Below are 17593 nucleotides of genomic sequence, written 5' to 3' on the forward strand. Positions count from 1 at the left end.
AGGCACAGCCACCCACATTAGGGTGTGTGGGGGGGCACCCCCACATAGTTTGGGTATATATTGTCTTCTAAAAAGTGTTATTTATTGGAGTTGCAAGTATCCATGTATATGGTTTAAAATGTATAAAATAGGTGGAGGGCTACGCCTCCCACACACCCCCTCCAAAGGCCCATAAATTGTAGTTTATAGGCAGTTTGGACAGTTTTTTCTATCTCTTTCAACTTTTAGGTTTAAAAGTCCACTTTTGCACTTGTTTCTTGCCTTTCCTGTAACTAGTCTAGTCGAGATACAGATTTGCTGTATCCAGGACTGTTTGTAAGCTTCTGAGTGGTGCAAAAAAGTTGGATGACTGCCGAATCATACACGAATGCACTGTACAAACACGTGCACAAATGCATGGATCTCGCCATACCCAATAGAACCAAGATAATCTCCTCCAAAAAAAGGAAGCAAATCTGGTGGTTCCCCTGCCATAAACAGACTCTACAACAGAAGGAGGAAACTGATGCAGAATAAGGTGAAGTCCAAAGACTGGTTATAACTCTCTTATCAGCCTCAACAAAAAGTTGAGATCCCTCATCAAATCCTCTAAAGCTAGCTATGAAAACAGAATTGCAGCAATTAGTAAAGGCAACCACAAGACCTTCACTAGTTATGTAAGGAATCTCCACAGCAATATGCAGATTTGCTCTGAGCTACTTCACAATGGTACCTCCTATGCCGAGCCAACAGATATTGCCAAAATACTGGCTGACAGATTCAGTGCCAACTTTACCCCTCTCTCTCCCACCAAAGGACCAATCACAACACCATTAGATTGCCAGGCACCCATTATTACTGCTGCATAAGTTAAAACAGCACTGTCGAAGGCCAAGAATACAGCTTCTATGGGACCTGACAATATCCCTGGTTGTGTTCTACAAGAACTACAGAGTGAACTGGCACCTCACCTGTGTACCTTGTTCAATCACAGCCTCACCACAGGCTTTGTCCCTACCAAATGGCACACTACTGCAGTCATCCCTTTCCACAAAGGAAGAGCAACTACAGACTCTGGGAACTATCACCCCATTAGCCTGACGTGTTTGATATGCAAAGCTATGGAATGCATCATCATGGACTTAATAAACAAGGATATAAGGAATCTCCAAACTGTGGACCCCACACAGTTTGGTTCTGTGAAAGGTAGATCATGCCTGTTCAACTTGGTCGACTTCTTTGAATCAGTCACCAGAGCTGTGGATGAAGGCAAGGTGGCTCACACAGCCTACCTTGACCTTGCCAAGGCCTTTTATACCCTTCCTCACTCAGGAATCATAGCAAAACTCACTAATCTAGGCACCAACCCCTATATCACTAGGTGGGTTGCAAACTGGCTCACAGGTAGAACCCACAGTGTGAAATTAGCTGACTCCAAGTCAGACTGCCTAACTGTCACGAGTGGAGTCCCACAGGGTTCGGTCCTGGGTCCTTTCCTGTTTGGTATCTACTTCTCTGAAGTCCAGGTCAACATGAAGGGACTCTGGCTGACAAGGGTCACAGATGATTGCAAGTTGGGAGTTATTATTAATTCCCTAAGTGATGCTGACATCCTACAGAAAGCAGTCACTGAGACCAGTGACTGGTGTCAGAACCATGGCCTTAAGATTAATGCCAAAAAATGTATTGTCATCCCCTTTGGGAAAAACATGGTTCCCATGAATTACCATATTGATGGTAGTCCACTGAACACAGAAGGAATTATAAGAGATCTGGGAAGACAAGTTGAAAGCAACCTCTATTTTAATCACCACATTGCCATTGTGGTCAGAAAGTCCTTCTATGTGGCACATCTCATTACTAAGGGTTTTGAATCCAGGAAGAAAGAGGTCATTGTCTCCTTCTACTCTTCCCTCATTAGGCCAGTCATCGAGGACAATTCCACATTTGGCATGTACCTCACTAGACATCTGCAACAACTGGAGAGGCCACAAAAGTACCTCAAAAAGAGGATCCTAGGCCTTAAACCCTTGTCCTACATGGACAGACCCAAAAAACTCCAATTATTCTATTAGAGGCGATCTCTGCTTGACTTACAAATTCATGTCAGATCCAGCTCTGTTAGAACTGCTACATCTGAAGAAATCACAATCCCTCTGCACCACATGCTCCAGAGACGTCAACCTCAATACCACAATCTACAGAACAAACTGGAGGGACAGGTTCATAACCCAGAGACTGCCCATGCTATGGAACAGACTTCCCTTACATGTCAAACAGAGCACCTCACTGGCCCTCTTCAAGAGAAATCTTGATGAGTGGATGGGAAATAGAAAATTCACCCTAGGGATCACTCCAGTGGCTGTACTCGACAGAAGCACTGGAAACTAAGTTCAGGTGGCACGATGCCAGGATAATCCTATGGGCTAGGCTTGTAAAGGCTCCAGGGCCATTAGCCTAGTACACACCTATGAATCTATGAACCAATGTGAGGGTCTGTGCTCCCCCCTTACTATATATACTAACTCCAGGATCGCACTATAATGGGGAAAAGGGAATCTACATTTCAACAAAATGATTTTTCAAAATGAACTTTCAATGAAGTGAGCTTTCAGCCAAGTACCTATATATATATATATATATATATATCTGTGGGTTCATAGGTGAATACTAAGCTAACTACCTTAAATGGCCAGTGTAAGCCTAGCCAATAACTTGAGGTCAGAATTAAACCCTGTACCTTGTGTTTGTTAAGGTGAGGAACTTAACCTTTATGCCAAACCCATCCCCAGAGTGATCAAAATGAGCAGAAGTTTGGAATTTCTTAGTAGTGACTGAAAACCGGAGATAAGGAAGTTTTCCTTGTTTTCCACTACTGTACCATCTTAGATATCATATATCAAAGTTAATGCGGGCATGAAGGACACAGTCTCCCACATGGATGGTGTGGGGGACGTGCTTGTCTACAAAAGTACTTATTTTATTGTTCTGCACTCTTTTTGGTGTGGTCTTTTTTCATTGTATTTTATTGTCAAGGAAGCAGACTTCAGACAGAGTCTATTTCAGTTGACATGTACCCATGAGTATATATATATATGAAAGTCCAAAAGGAATTTGTTCTTATAAAAAGCCAGTTTAATTCTGACAGTTTTAAATATCACCCTTGTGTTTTTTAAATCCTATTTCTTCCCACTTGCTCTATAATTGAAGCAGTTAGTATAACAATACTCATGTATTTAACAGCAGGTAACTATATTAAACTTGGATTTTGACCCAAACCATCTAATTCATTCTATTCTTGTTTAGTTAGGATAAAAAAGCAGACTGCCTCAAAGACAAAGCATTATGAATATCTCTTTCATTTTTTGAAAGCTTTATAATAGCGTCATGACAGATGGCTAACATTATACACATATTTACATTTGCAGTTCCATTTTCTTTGAATAAGACTTCAGAAATCAATTTTCTTGTAAATTAATATAACTCTGCAAATATAGCATATATATTCAAACATAAAATTGGTTTAGGTGTATGTTCTTTATAAAGGTAGCTAGCTCATTATCAGAAAATGCTTACACATAGATATTTATCATTCCTGTTAAATCTTTTAGCCATACATTAATTGTTACTACTGTCATCTTGGAAGTTTCCTGCCCTGATATCAGCCTATGGTCTGATCTGGTCTTTGCTACCTCTTCTGGCTTTTCAGTTTTGATTGTTTAACCTCTATGATCACCTTAAAGCCTTTCTCAGCACATGTCTCTGATGTAATGCTATCCATACCTCTCAACTGTCTAGATTTTCCCAGAATGTCCAGATTTTTGGCTCAAATATTTTCTCTGTTCCTCATAAAATTTGTGGTTTTCTGGAAAATCACTGTGATGAACTGAGCAGTCAGTAAATAATGATATACATTTGAGTTTCAGACTTCATATCCTTCAGAAAATGCATGATAAAACAAACCCTGTCACTCTAGCAATTTTCTATATTTATAAGAGCAATATTTAAAATATGTCCCTATTTTTGGGCCTTTGTGCCCCCATTTTGTTAGGCTTTGTCCTGATTTCCGGCACTTGAAGGTTGAGAGGTATGATGATATCATATGTTTCTTTTTTGTCTGGTTCATCTGCTTTGTAGATTTTGGAATCACAAGCGGCAATTTCTCTTGCATTCCATTGCAAAAAAATGTCATTAATTTTGACTGTTTCAGTACTATCCTTATTAATTTGTTTTAGCAGATACTTGTTTGTATTCTATAATTTATTGTCTCAGTTGTGAAATTGGAGTTGTCACTTTGTGTTTGTTTTTTTATAACTATTCAACTTAAGTGACTGAAGTCCAGTTATCTTATTTAAACTTGGATTTCATTTTATTAAGTGTCTTTCAGTAATAATATTTTAGATTTTTTCCAGTTCAGACCTGAATATCATATAATAAGTATGTATAACATTTTTTCTTGTCATACAAGCTTTAAAATGTTTGACAGCTGTCTCACACTCATTCATGTTCTGTATAGTTAAATGAATAAAATCAACAGTGGCCTTAAGACAAATACTGTTTCACCTATATATTAAATTGAGAGGGATGGGATCATTAAATACACTGGGATTGAGATCTGTTAATATTCTTTGCAAATTTTCAGTATCAGGATGGAAGTCAAATAAGTGCACACACACTCACACACACACACACACACACACACACACACACACACACACACACACACATACACACACACACTTACAAACACATATATGTTTATATGTTCATATGTTTGCTCATTATTCTGGCTTTGCATCGTTTTTCAGGACTAATGTGACATGTGTGAAACAACACAGACATCTGAGATGTACACAACATAGCTATTATTGAACTGAGCTGTCTGCAGAAGGAAATTACGGTTTTTTTTTTCATTATTCTGTCTTTGCAGCTTGTAGGAAGTAACTTGTAACATGATAATATATGGCAAATGCGTGAATGTAGCAAAGCTGAAGTACATTATATGGTCATCATTTTGTCACACTTGGACATCTGAAGTGTGCACAAAGGTGGCTGTAATTGCTGGATCAGGATTGGGATTGTCTGTGCATACAATTAACTGATCATTGTGTTGTTTTCTCAGTTTAAAGAGTCGCTATTTAGCTTTGCAGGACTAGAGTGCATTTGCACTTCTACTGTGATCTGTGTGAGCAGCTTTACATGCATTCATGTGTGGCTACTGATTCCATGAAACAAAGCTGAAATACAAAATGCAGCTGCCATTTTAGCTTCAACTGCTGGCTTGGTGGTGGGAGCTGTCTATAGAAAATTAGTGACCCCCAGTGTTGTTTTCTAAGTTTAAATAGTCATTATTTAGCTTTACAGGATTAATGTGCAGCTGCAGGATTAATTTGATTTGTGTGAAACCACTTGGAATACTTTTAATGCGGGGCTACTGTTTAAATGAAAGTTCACAGAGCTGATATACAACACATTGCATTCACTTTTTATCATAATCAGCAGAATTGCACATATAATCAGCTGGTATGGGTGGTTTCTATCTGTTGAAAGTAACTGGCTCTGTTGTTATTTGTTCAGTTTAAATAATCACTATCTAGCTTTGCAGGACCAGTGTACATCTGTGTGAAGTAAAAAGGGCTAATTAACTGGACATCCAAGATATGCAGAAACAAAAGAGCTTAGGTATTACTACTGGGCTGTCTGCAGAGGATGATGACTAGACGGCTGATGTTTATTAATTATTCTGTCATTGCAGGATTAATGTGATTTATGGGAAGCAACTGTGAATACTTAATGCTGGCAACACTTAGTGTTGAGCTAAGGTGAAATACATTACACTGCCATTTTCATTTATCACATTCAGATCTGTGAATTCTATACAGAAATGACTATAACCACTTGGTGGGAATTAGCTTGTCTTGATTAAAGTAGCTGACCCGTTTTTGTTATTTGTTCAGTTTAAAATCATCTTTCATAATATAAGGTATGAATGTTTCACAGAATATCCAGACCTTCAAAGTTTCTAGGGGCCTGGCATCTCCCACACTCAAGTATGTGTAAGTGAAGTTTGGCATGTGCTTAGGGAGGGTCTCTGCCCTGACCTCTACCTAATCTAAATTTGGTCTTTCACAGAGGTCTGCACAGAGGGTCATTGTGGCATATGTGAAGTGGGGGTCTGGGGGCAATGTCCTTATTTCTTTATTTTTTCCCCTATGACTCAAAGGTGGGCATAGGTTATTATAGTTTATACTGAACTGGGAGTACTGTGGCCATTATGTGGTCATTATTTCCTTACCTTTCCTCACAAATTTCAGAAGTGTGCAAAGAGGCTCATGATAGCTTGCATAAGTGTACTGTCTAGGATTAACTAGCTGGAAACATTGCTATAATCATTCATTTGTTTAACTTTCTACCTAATCTGACATCACATGCATATTCAGGAGGATATCAATTTGGAGAATGTAAGGAGGCATGTAGATTATATATGTCTTATAGCAACAGGTGGAAATATGTATTTTCAGTTTTTGTCTGACTTCAGAAAAGGACACAGAGAGTGTTTCTATCTTTTGCTGCTATGGTGTTAGGGATGAGAATTAATTCTCTACATATGTCTGATAGCAGAAACTTGAAATATATGACTATGGCCATTTGTGCCTTCAGTTTCTGCTCAAAATAACACCAGAGGGAGATACACAGAAGGTGACTATCTATGTTTTTTTTTTGGCAGAGAGTACAAAGGCAGATGCTATTCCCAGATATGATATATGTAGCCTAACAAACATTTGTCTTCTCAGTTTATTGTGAACTGTTGTCAACTTTGTGCATTAAGCCTTGGACACAACTTATTTCTTCCCTGAAATAAAAAAGCAAAATATAATCCTAAGTTTTTTTACTTAAAATTTTTGTTCAAGCCATCATTCAATGAAACATTGGGAAAAGTTCTAAAATTCATGTTAGAGCATCTAGACACTCTTCCATACTTTTGATGGTCTAGCATCTCCCAGAAACTCACACAATGCAGTTATTTCTTCCACACTTATTACAGTGTGGTCTTGGTCAACTAAGGTATGCTGAAATGATGCAGGATGAAGTAAAATTAATGAATAATACTGACTTTTTTCCCATAGTTATGATTTTTTGTTCAGGCCATCATTGCATGAAAAAGGTTTAAAAAAACACTAAAAGGCATCTCATAGCACTTATATCATTCATGCCTCCTGTTTAGCCTAGTGACCCTCAGACCTCCAACTTAATTCAATTATTTTTTCCCCATTTGTTACAGTTTAGTCCTGATCAGCTGGAGTACATTGAAAAGCCACAGGAAAAAAATAAAGTTTAAGCATAAGACTAAATTTTATTCCTTAATCTAGATGTTTATTCAGGCCATCTTTTGATAAAAAGGTTGTTTAAAAAAATGTTGAAATGCACCTCAGTGCATCTCAAACTCCATGACTTCTGGGGCCCCTTTATTAAAGTAAAGTTCTAGTCAGTTTGTAGGTGTTGAAAAGATACAAGAATTTGTGTCCTTAATTAGGCTTTTTCAGGCCATCTTTGGGTCAACAAGTTGTTTTAAAAAGTCTTAAATGTACCTGAGTGCATCTAGATTCCCTGTGGCTTTTACTGGCCCCCCAGAAACCTGGATTAATGCAATCACTTTTTCCATAGTTATAAGAGTGCTGCATTGCATAGCAAGGATGTGCCTTATGAATGAATGAAAGTAGGGAAAAAAGTGAAATGTAAGACAAATGAAGAAAAAGGGAAGAAAAGAAGTAATTTAGATGACATGGGTAGGTCAAAACGTGCGGTAAAACCAGGAATGCACCATGTGATGTGCCGAAGGGAATACCGGGAGACACTGTGGGCTGTGATAACTTATCACTGCTATTTACATATACTAACTCCAAAACTAGTGTGTCTGTGATTACCAGGATAACTCTGAGACAGCACAACACTGGACTTATTTACACCCCCTACACACACACACACACACACACACACACACACACACACACACACACACACACACACACACACACACACACACACACACACACACACACACACACACACACACACACACACACAAACACACACATATCCATGCTGTATTTTTGTTGCTCTGACGATTGCATTTATGGTCCTCCAAATTTTAATAAATTTTATGTTTAGAGGCTCCTTTATGTTTAGAGGCTCCTTTATTTAATATTATGTTATCAGCTGCACTGTAGATAATTGAATTACAAATTACTCTCTAAAATAGTCATTCTGTTTGTAATGTTTTACTTCGTCTTGCCTACCCTTATTTTTCTATGATCTCCCTCTCAGGAACACATTACTGGGTATCAGTCAATATTCTATATATGGAAGAAAAGTATTACATTGCAAAGATAGCTAGATACATTTATTTTTATTTATTTATGCTGTGGTTCCAATATCCCATCATATTCTATAATCAGTGTCCAATTAAGACAATTTGCTCACAATATTTAGTTGTCAGTGTACTTTTACAAGGAGTATGAGCCCTTCTTTCACTGCAGTTAACATAAAAACATTGTAATTTGTCTACTCCTATACATGCTGAGATCATTGGCTATCGCAGTAATTTGTTTTCTATTTCCATATTTCATATCCTGTAATATTAAGTGGGACAGGATTCATCTCTAAAAGGGTTGGGGAAGGATATAATTAGCAAATAAATAAATATTAAAATAAATATCACTGACTTTCTGCATTAGAAACAGTCTGACATTCTCCATGATGGAATGACAATTCCAAGCCCCACAAGGTTTCTTTCTTTAATTTGTTGCAAACAGTTTCATGACACTTTATAAAATCAGTATCCTTAGAGGATTAGATGCACAGCATGAAGCATATTGTGAAACTCAGGCCTGATAATAGACAGCTGTATTAGCAGACTAATCTAATATACCATGCTTCAATAACTACAACCAAGCAGTCATGTATAGCCACCAAGTAAAATCATCTACTTTTATTGTTCAAATCATCCTCATTAGAAATGCACAAAAGGAGCTCATACAACCTAAAAGAAATGTGCTTTCTAGACAGGGTATTCAAGATTGTTTTTATTAAAAAAATATGTAAGTCTGGAAAAATATTCATTTAGAGCCGCAAAGAAGTTAAGAAATGTCAGAGTATTTGATTTTCTTTTGTCCTTGCAGTAAACCCAAGTTCCTAAACAGATTTTCATGTCAGCTTTGATGTTTTTAATTACACAAACCACAGCAAGTACATGGTGTTACTGAACTGAACCTTTACCACAGGACCCTAAAGAATTATTTGCAATAAAACACTTAACAGATTTTGTTCCAAGGCAATCAGTATATGGTCAATAGATGCATAAAGTCCATACTTCAAATTCTGCAATGCTGCAAGTATAGAGTTATACCATCTCTGCAGTGAATCACTGACCTATTTAGTCCAGCACACCTGCAACTCCATTTTCATCTTTTCAGCTCTCAATAAATTATTTTTGTAAACAGTACTCATTGTTTGATAGTTATATTTCTTGTAGCAACTGTGGTTCAGGGATGAAAATGAATGCTTTATTTATTTATTTTGATCACAGAGTTAATCAAATTAAATAACAGTTTTTGGTAACTAGTAAGATTCAATTAGGCATAGCCTATTTTAAGTAATATCACAAGGAAGAAAATTATGTTACAGTGTGCTAGCGTTATGACAGCACATATAGATAAAACATACTCAATGGATTGTAAATGCTGATGACTGCCAGCTCATTCTGACACATGTCGAATTGCAACAGATCAGAAACAACCAATCATTGATGGCACAAATTGATTGCCCATTGTAAAAAATTCAAACTGAGATCCATATCTAACACTAGACTATGCATGAGGAATACAGAGCTACATCTTCAAGGGTAGCTATTATGGGCTTTTAAAACTGCAGAAATGACAGCAGCAATTCCAGATGTAAGGAGAAGATGGGTTACCAGAAACTGTTGATAGGAATGGTCAGTACAACCACAACACCAAGAACAGAGAAGAGGCAGAAAGCAGTCCACATGTCAATAGCATATAGGTACATATAGGAAACAGGGTGCTGAACTAAATGGACAGGGTGATACAGGATGCACTCTTCTAAAAGAACTGTACACAATTCTAAATGGAATACATTGCACCAACTCAACATATAGAGAATAAGCAGCATATGTTTTTGACTCACATGCAGCTAGTTGTACAATACTAATTAGTCACTGTATACTACAGACAACACTGCATATTACCAGACAAAAACCTAGTTTGACAAAGTAAGTGTCCCTGACACCTTAAACTATGTGTGTCCTTTCTTGTTGGTGGGTAATAGTAACATGGCTCTAATGGAAAGGGACACAGTTTAGTACTCCTATATTCCAAAGTATGCATCACCAGCTTCTAGGTGCATGCAGTGGTTATCTGTATATCTGTTCCCCCCTTAGCCTGTTGTAGTCAGTAACTTAAACATTGACTGTTTTATATGGGAAACATTACAGGAATATTGCATGATGACTGTGCTTCCACTAAATCAGCTTCTGCTCCTGCTCAGGATATGTACTGTAGAAGCTTTTCAGCTGGGTCTTTTTTCTCCCTGTGGGTATTTAGGAAGGGTAGTGTATTACTAGCCTCATACTCATCTTTCAAACAGCTAATATCAATTCACTGAAGATTATTGTGAAGTATTACTAGCACGCAAAAATGTAATCCACAGAGGCCAAACTTGAAGAAACTAAAATATGTAATGGAGGCAACCATCTGCTTGCTTGTCAGAGTTTGCAGTGTGTCTATGAGACTATATCGTAACTACATGCTCAGTGTCATTACCATGGTGAGACTGACCACTGGGAGTATACAACTGAAAGAATGTAAAGTATATATGTATGTATGGATATACCTATTTAGTGATTCATTTGATTTTGTTGACAGGGTTAGTGGGTTTCTACTCAAGCCATTTTCAGCCATGATCTGGGCCAGTTAAGCATTCATTTACAAATGATAACAGATAGTAACAGTTCTATGGCACTGAATACTTCAAGGTGCATTTCAGGTTCATTGCATTACAACAAAAGTGTGGTGAAAGAAAAGTGCAATTAAATACAGCAGGATTGTTAAATTACAGGATAATGTGCAATTTAAAGAGAGTTAAGATACAGTGTATGACATTAAAGAAGGGAGAGAGAACATTATTTAAATGCATTCAGCAAACAAGCATATAAACAATTTCAGTACTAAAATAAAAAAGAGAAGTTATCCATGCAAGTACGAGCTAAGTGCTTGAGTCCCAAAGTAGCCAATGCCAAAACTGGCATCTGTATGTAATAGTAATAGTAAGAAATTAATGTAGCTCCTGTTTGAATGTACTTAATTACTACTGTTTGTGAATATCTTGTGGTAGAGAAGTGTATGTAGCATGTGCCAGCTTTGAAATGCTGTTTCACCTATTGCTTTTGTGAAATGTGATCTTGACAAGCTTATAGCATTAATGTAGTATATCATGGGTAACAGTTGGTCAGTCTCTGTTGCAGTGTATGTGCTAGAGGTGGGCAATATAAGTAGTGTCACAATTTAAATGTAAAATAGGTAAGTAGGTAAACGGCACTAGAAGGTACGGCTACCTACTTCATTTTTTTCTACAGAGATACAGTAAAATTCTGTGGGGCCACCCAGGCTTATAAACCTGCAGATTTTCCTTGGTCCTATACAGAGTTTAGTGCAAACAATGGCATATAATTTTATGTTCAGGGAATTATTACTTATAGTTCTAGATATTTATTAGATTCTCTTGGGAATAGGTGAGAGTTTTTGTCTGCTAATATACATTGACTGAGTGCTTCTATTTTATGTTTTGTACATGTGGATCAAAGATGAATTGTTTGTCAAAAGTTGTATCTAAGTGTCATTGTTCAGAGACTCTCAGCAGTTGGGTACCTTGGAAGTCAATAATATTTAACATGCAGTTGGATTTAAGTTGTTGGTGTGTGCAAAAGTGCATGGTATTTTTAAATTATTATTAAATACAATCTATGAAAAGGCAAGCCATTTGGGCAGAGAGTTGAAGTCTTGCTGTAACTTTTCTTCTAAGTGGTGATATGACATCTGAATGTAATACAGTTATGCTGTCTGTGCAAAGGGCACAGTTCAGGACTGGTATATCTAAAGGTAGGTTGTTAGGGAATATGCAGAACAGTACTTGACTTGGAAGTGAACCCTGTAGTACTCCTACTGAAAAGGTACCAATTTTGGATATGTTGTGCATGTGTTATGGTAAAAATTATGTTCTTTAGGCATGCAATGAACCACTGTAGGTCACTTTCATCTATAACAGACTTGATTTGTGTTTTAAGCAGTAGGGCATGGGTGACTGACTCAAAAGAAAATTTTAGGTAAATGAAGTGACTACCTGTTAGCTGTCTTTATTCCACTGCCTCAAAGATAAAGTTGGTTGCAGTAAGTAGTCATGTTCATGTGATGTGTTAGTTTAAAAGGGCATGTTGTCTGTTAGGTAAGAGATCATACTTCTTGATATATTCCATTTACATTTTTTTTACAGAAGTTTGAGGTTGGCATAATGGTTGTGTTTACCACACACAGAGAAGATACACGGTTTGTGTCCCACCTTTGAGGGAAATTGGCTAGTCTTAAAATGGCCCACAAGCACAGCTAGCCAAGCACTTAGCAATAATATTAATTAGAGAGAACTGTACTGAGATTCAGGGCTAAACATCAGATGTTCATTCAATGAACGGTCATTTTTTCACCAGGGAAAGTAAGTTAGCCAGCACTTCCTCATCTTGCAAAATGCAGCATTTCAAACCTACCCAGGTGGGGGTTCCCCCCTCACCCCCCTAACTATATATACCAACTCTGAGACTGCACTACAGTTGGTAAAAGGGCAAAAATGGAAGTGTTGGCCAACTAGTTACGCTACCATTTGCTGAAATGAATGTTCGCTGAATGAACATTCAATGGTTAGGGTTTGATGTTGGTCATTCGATGGAAATCTTATTTGACAATTAAACATAGACCCATTCAGATTCACCTGCAGTCTTGTTAGTGTGTTCTGACTCATAAATATTTTCATTTCCATTTGAAGTGTGGGCACTGACATATGTTGTCTTTACTAGAGATATGCTTCTACATCTGAAAGATGATTTTAATGTTGCAGTACCATCTTTAGTAAAATGAAACAGTATCTTTATCTCAAGGCACATTATTGAACAACTGCACTTTTGTTAGAATGAGCCTTTCAAATGCATATTGCTTCATATAAAGAAAAATATCAACATGCACAGCATTTAATTTACTTCTCAAGAGTTTTGTTAGTCTGTCCTTCAATGATGTAATCTTAATTGAAACATCGATTTTGATAACAGATAAGAGCAATGTTTCCCATCAAGTCTGTCTTTTTTTATTGAATAAACATATATATATATATATATATATATATATATATATATATATATATATATGTATATATATATATATATCCATTTTATTTGTCCCCACTTTCTCAGCCTGTCTCATTTTTGTTTACATTGTTATGTCAAAAAGATGTCTTGAATAGTGCTCAGTACTCTTGCTGTGGGATTACCTGTTACTGGTGTACTTCACTTACTGATAATAATTTCATAGAATCAACTGTAGATACTTCCTCATTCATATCCCAGCACCTTTCTTGATGCCTTTGCTCACAGCTTGTTTATCTTTATGTCACAGATGAAAGGATTCAATGCCCCTTTTACCTGTTATTATTGCTTCAGCTCTCTTTCCAGCACACACACACGGCAGGGCCCATTCCTTTTTATTCTGCTGCTGAAGTTTATTATATTGCACTTTTTCTTGAAATGAAGTCATCATTTCTTAGATCACTATTCTAATTTTTTTAAAGTTGCTTCTCTTCATTTTTATTATTTGTTTGCCTAATTTTGTATCATCAAAAATACATTATAGTTTTCCTTTCCGGTTGATTTTTAATGTCATTTATAAATAATCTCCAGCAATTAGTCCTATTCCAATCCATTAGTATTGCCTTCCATTAAAGTGAATTTGTTCATTATAGTTGATCATCATATTGATCACCGCTGCAGTAGCCTTAGCTATATGGGTTATATCCTGCATATGATATAATAGCTGTCCAGCTTCCAAAGCTTCAAGGTACCTTCATCACCCAAAATGTCAGCCAGCTCAAGCTGAGCTGACAGGACAGGTTTGGGCACCAAGTCCTTCAGGGCTTTCCTGCCACCAAAGAGTTGTTCCTTTGAGGCTTTTGAGGATTGACGGTCAGCTTGTGCTGTTCCAGACAGATAAGTTCTCTTTGGAGGATTGTTTATTAATACTTTCCTGTTCAGGAAAGTTATTTTAAAGCTAGGAGTTTGTGTTTTAATGGACAGTAACAAGACTGCATTGTACTTTTAACAAGAAAGCACTTTTTTCCTGACATTTAAAAGTTGTTTAAAGTAGTCGAGAATCATTTTTTCTGTGTAGAAATTGTGTTTATTTTACTTTTGGTAGCTGGTAAAGTTTTTAAAATACTTTTTCTGCATTTGAATGTAAAAAAGTGATGCTTCAAGACTTTAAGTTTTAACAGCTTTTTCTGCTTGTTTGCCCAAGGAAAAAGGCACCATTTCTATTTTGACCAATGGAACAAACTGCTGGTCCCACTGTTGAACCTTCTTCCAGCCAAAAAAAGAAAAAGTTAAGCCAACAGCCTTTGACATCACAGCACACTAGCAATTTGCCTCAGCTGGTGGGGGGTGACTTTACTGTTTACATTTGTTTTATATCAGACCATATATCTTTTACCCTAAGATCCTTCTTGTGTAGAATCTGCAGTCACTATGGACCAGGGTTTAGCCATGTCACTGTGGTTGTTGGGGTTCCCTCAGTAGACAAGGGAGAGACACTCTTATTAGTTCTGGGAGAGGGAACAGGGAAGGCTTCCCTGCTTTGTCAGAATTTTGCACCCATCCCTGGGGAAGATGGTGCTGCTGCTGTTAATAGCACTGTTGGTCCCATTTTTCCTGTCAGGAAGCATCAAACTAAATATGTATCTAGTCCTCAAACTTCCTTAGACAGGAGTAGTTTGCTGAGTCTAGCTTAGTGTTTAATTCAAGCTATTTATCTTTTCTATAAAGTAGTTTCTGGTAAAAGAAAGAGGCATACATATTTTCCTGAAGAGATTCAGGGTTCTGAATCTGAACAGGAAAATGAATGACAGATATAAGGTTTTCTCCTCAGATTTCTGGTTCAGACTCAGAAGAGATCAGTTTCTGATTCTTTATTTGGGATTTATCTTTCTCTGAAGTAGGAGAACACTGAGGTTCCTCAGTCCCACAAAAATAAAATGAGCTGTTACAGAAGGATTTCCAGAATCTTCATCCATTCATACAATTCTGTCAGTTTTGAAGGATGTGTGTGTTTCTGCCTACAGATTTCATGATAGTTAGGTAGCTACCACTACAAAGTCAGATGTATAAAGTTCCTCAGTCTTTTAAGTTTTTTTATACACTGGATGGATTGGGAATGGATGGATGAGCACTCTTCCTAAACCTGACCCAGCATACCTTTAATTAATCTTGCCACTGTAAATCATTTAGTAAATTACATTCCTACTCTTTCTGATAGGGGTGAGAAGATGAATGATAAATATGGGGAAAAGTATATGCATCTGCAACTTTGATTTTCAAAAATTTGAATTGTTTTTCTGACTAATTGTGAAAGTATGAGAAATCTTTTGGTTGCATTTTATTCTAGTGAAGAAAAATGTGGTTTAAATAATTTAGCTTTTTCAGTTGTACAAGTCACTACTCATTTTTTGCAGTGTGTGTATGACTCAGATGATACTTCTTCCAGAGCTATGACCATTGATACTGTTTTGAGGTTTGCTTGGCTGCATTCTTAGAACTTCCCAGATGTGAAAAATTAGATTTTTCTCTTTTAGCTAGAGATTTCGTTTTTGACCCCTGTTTTGCAGCGGTGTTCAAAAAATGTAATCAAAGGGGTAAGTTGATTCAGGAAATCCCTAAGATTTTCAGCCCTCCTTTTCCAAGATTTCAAAAGTATTCTGTAATGTATCATCCAATTTTTGCAAAAGAGCAAAATTAACAGTCTCAGCAAAATGTAGTTCAACAGATATTTAAGAAGAAATGGCAAAGGGGTTCCAAAAAGAATTTTGGAACTGCCCAAAACCAAGGAAATTACAACATGTCAGAATGACTATTTGAGGGACATTGGGCCATCCTCCCAACCTTTCAGCCCCATTTCCCTTCCAGAAAGTCTGAATCTACTATTTTCTCTTGGGCAACAGATTGTTGCAGACAAATGGGTTGTTAAGATAATTCATCAAGGTTACATATGGCAGTGGGAGGAAATCCCTTCTTTACAAAAGGGTAATTCCTCATCCAGACTAAACCTTTTTTATATCCACCTGTCCTTCATCACATGCTGCCCCAAGGACTGATAGAAACAGTTTCTTCTTACAAGTGGGAAAGTTTATTTATTTATTTATTTTTCTCAAGGATGTTTTTAGTCCCAAAAAGAAAGTGCTTGGAGACAAGTTCTGGATCTTTCTTCCCTAAACATTCTTGTGATAATGCCCTATTCAAAATGATGTCACTCCATAACCTGTTACCTCTTCTTCCTCATTATAATTTCCTGGTAATACTAGGTTTAAAAGATGGTTATCATGACATCCCTAGTAATCCAAAATGCAGGCATTTCTTAAGGTTTTGTGAATCTGTATAACATTTTCAGTTCTCTGCCTTACCCTTTGGACTAACCATTGCCCCAAAAGTGTTCATAACGTGTCTAGCTTCAGCTATAGCTTATTGCAGAGTACAGGGTACCCGCATTTTACCATATTTAGACAACTTATCTTTGTAGTGTCTTTTTCAATGTGTTATGAATCTCTTACTTGGGTAAGAGATCTCTTATATAAGCTGGGATCCCAATACAACATTTACAAGTTGTTTTTTTTTTTTTGTGACTCCATCACACTGGATTGTGTTCCTGGGATGTCAGCTAGATACTTTAATTCAAAAAGCTTTTCTTCCACAGGAAAAAAAATCTTTATCTAGATCTATTTCTAATGTTTTCCACTCAGACATTGGTCATTTGTTTGAGGATACCTCAGAACTTTGGGTCTAATGGCATCCATAATTCTCATGATATCCCTGGCAAAACTACACATGAGAAAGATTTAATGATATCTGAACTCCACATGAGAAAAATGTAATGTTATCTGAAGTGTCTTTGGCACCAGCACCAATATCCTTTGTTTTATTCTGTTTTTTTTTTTTTTCAAATCTTAGTGCTGGGGTTTGCCAGAAAAGAAATAATTTAGTGGATGTAGTAAATATCCTTAAATCTGGGTCTCCCATCCTACCTCCATGTTCCAAAGCAGTCAGTCTGTACAGACATGTCAGACTTTGCTTGGAAAGTAGTTTCAGGAGAGCAAAAGTATAAGTTGTGTGAGACACAAATGCAAGGATGGTTTGTGCTATTGGACTGCAGGACTGCAGCCCCCCAGCTATAAAAATGAAATAAAACAAAAATGAAAAGAAAATAATAAAATAAAATTAAACGAGTCCCAGACCATC

This window comes from Protopterus annectens, chromosome 5.part1 (assembly GCF_019279795.1).
Source record: "Protopterus annectens isolate FY-2018-M chromosome 5.part1, PAN1.0, whole genome shotgun sequence".
Taxonomy (NCBI): Eukaryota; Metazoa; Chordata; order Ceratodontiformes; family Protopteridae; genus Protopterus; species Protopterus annectens.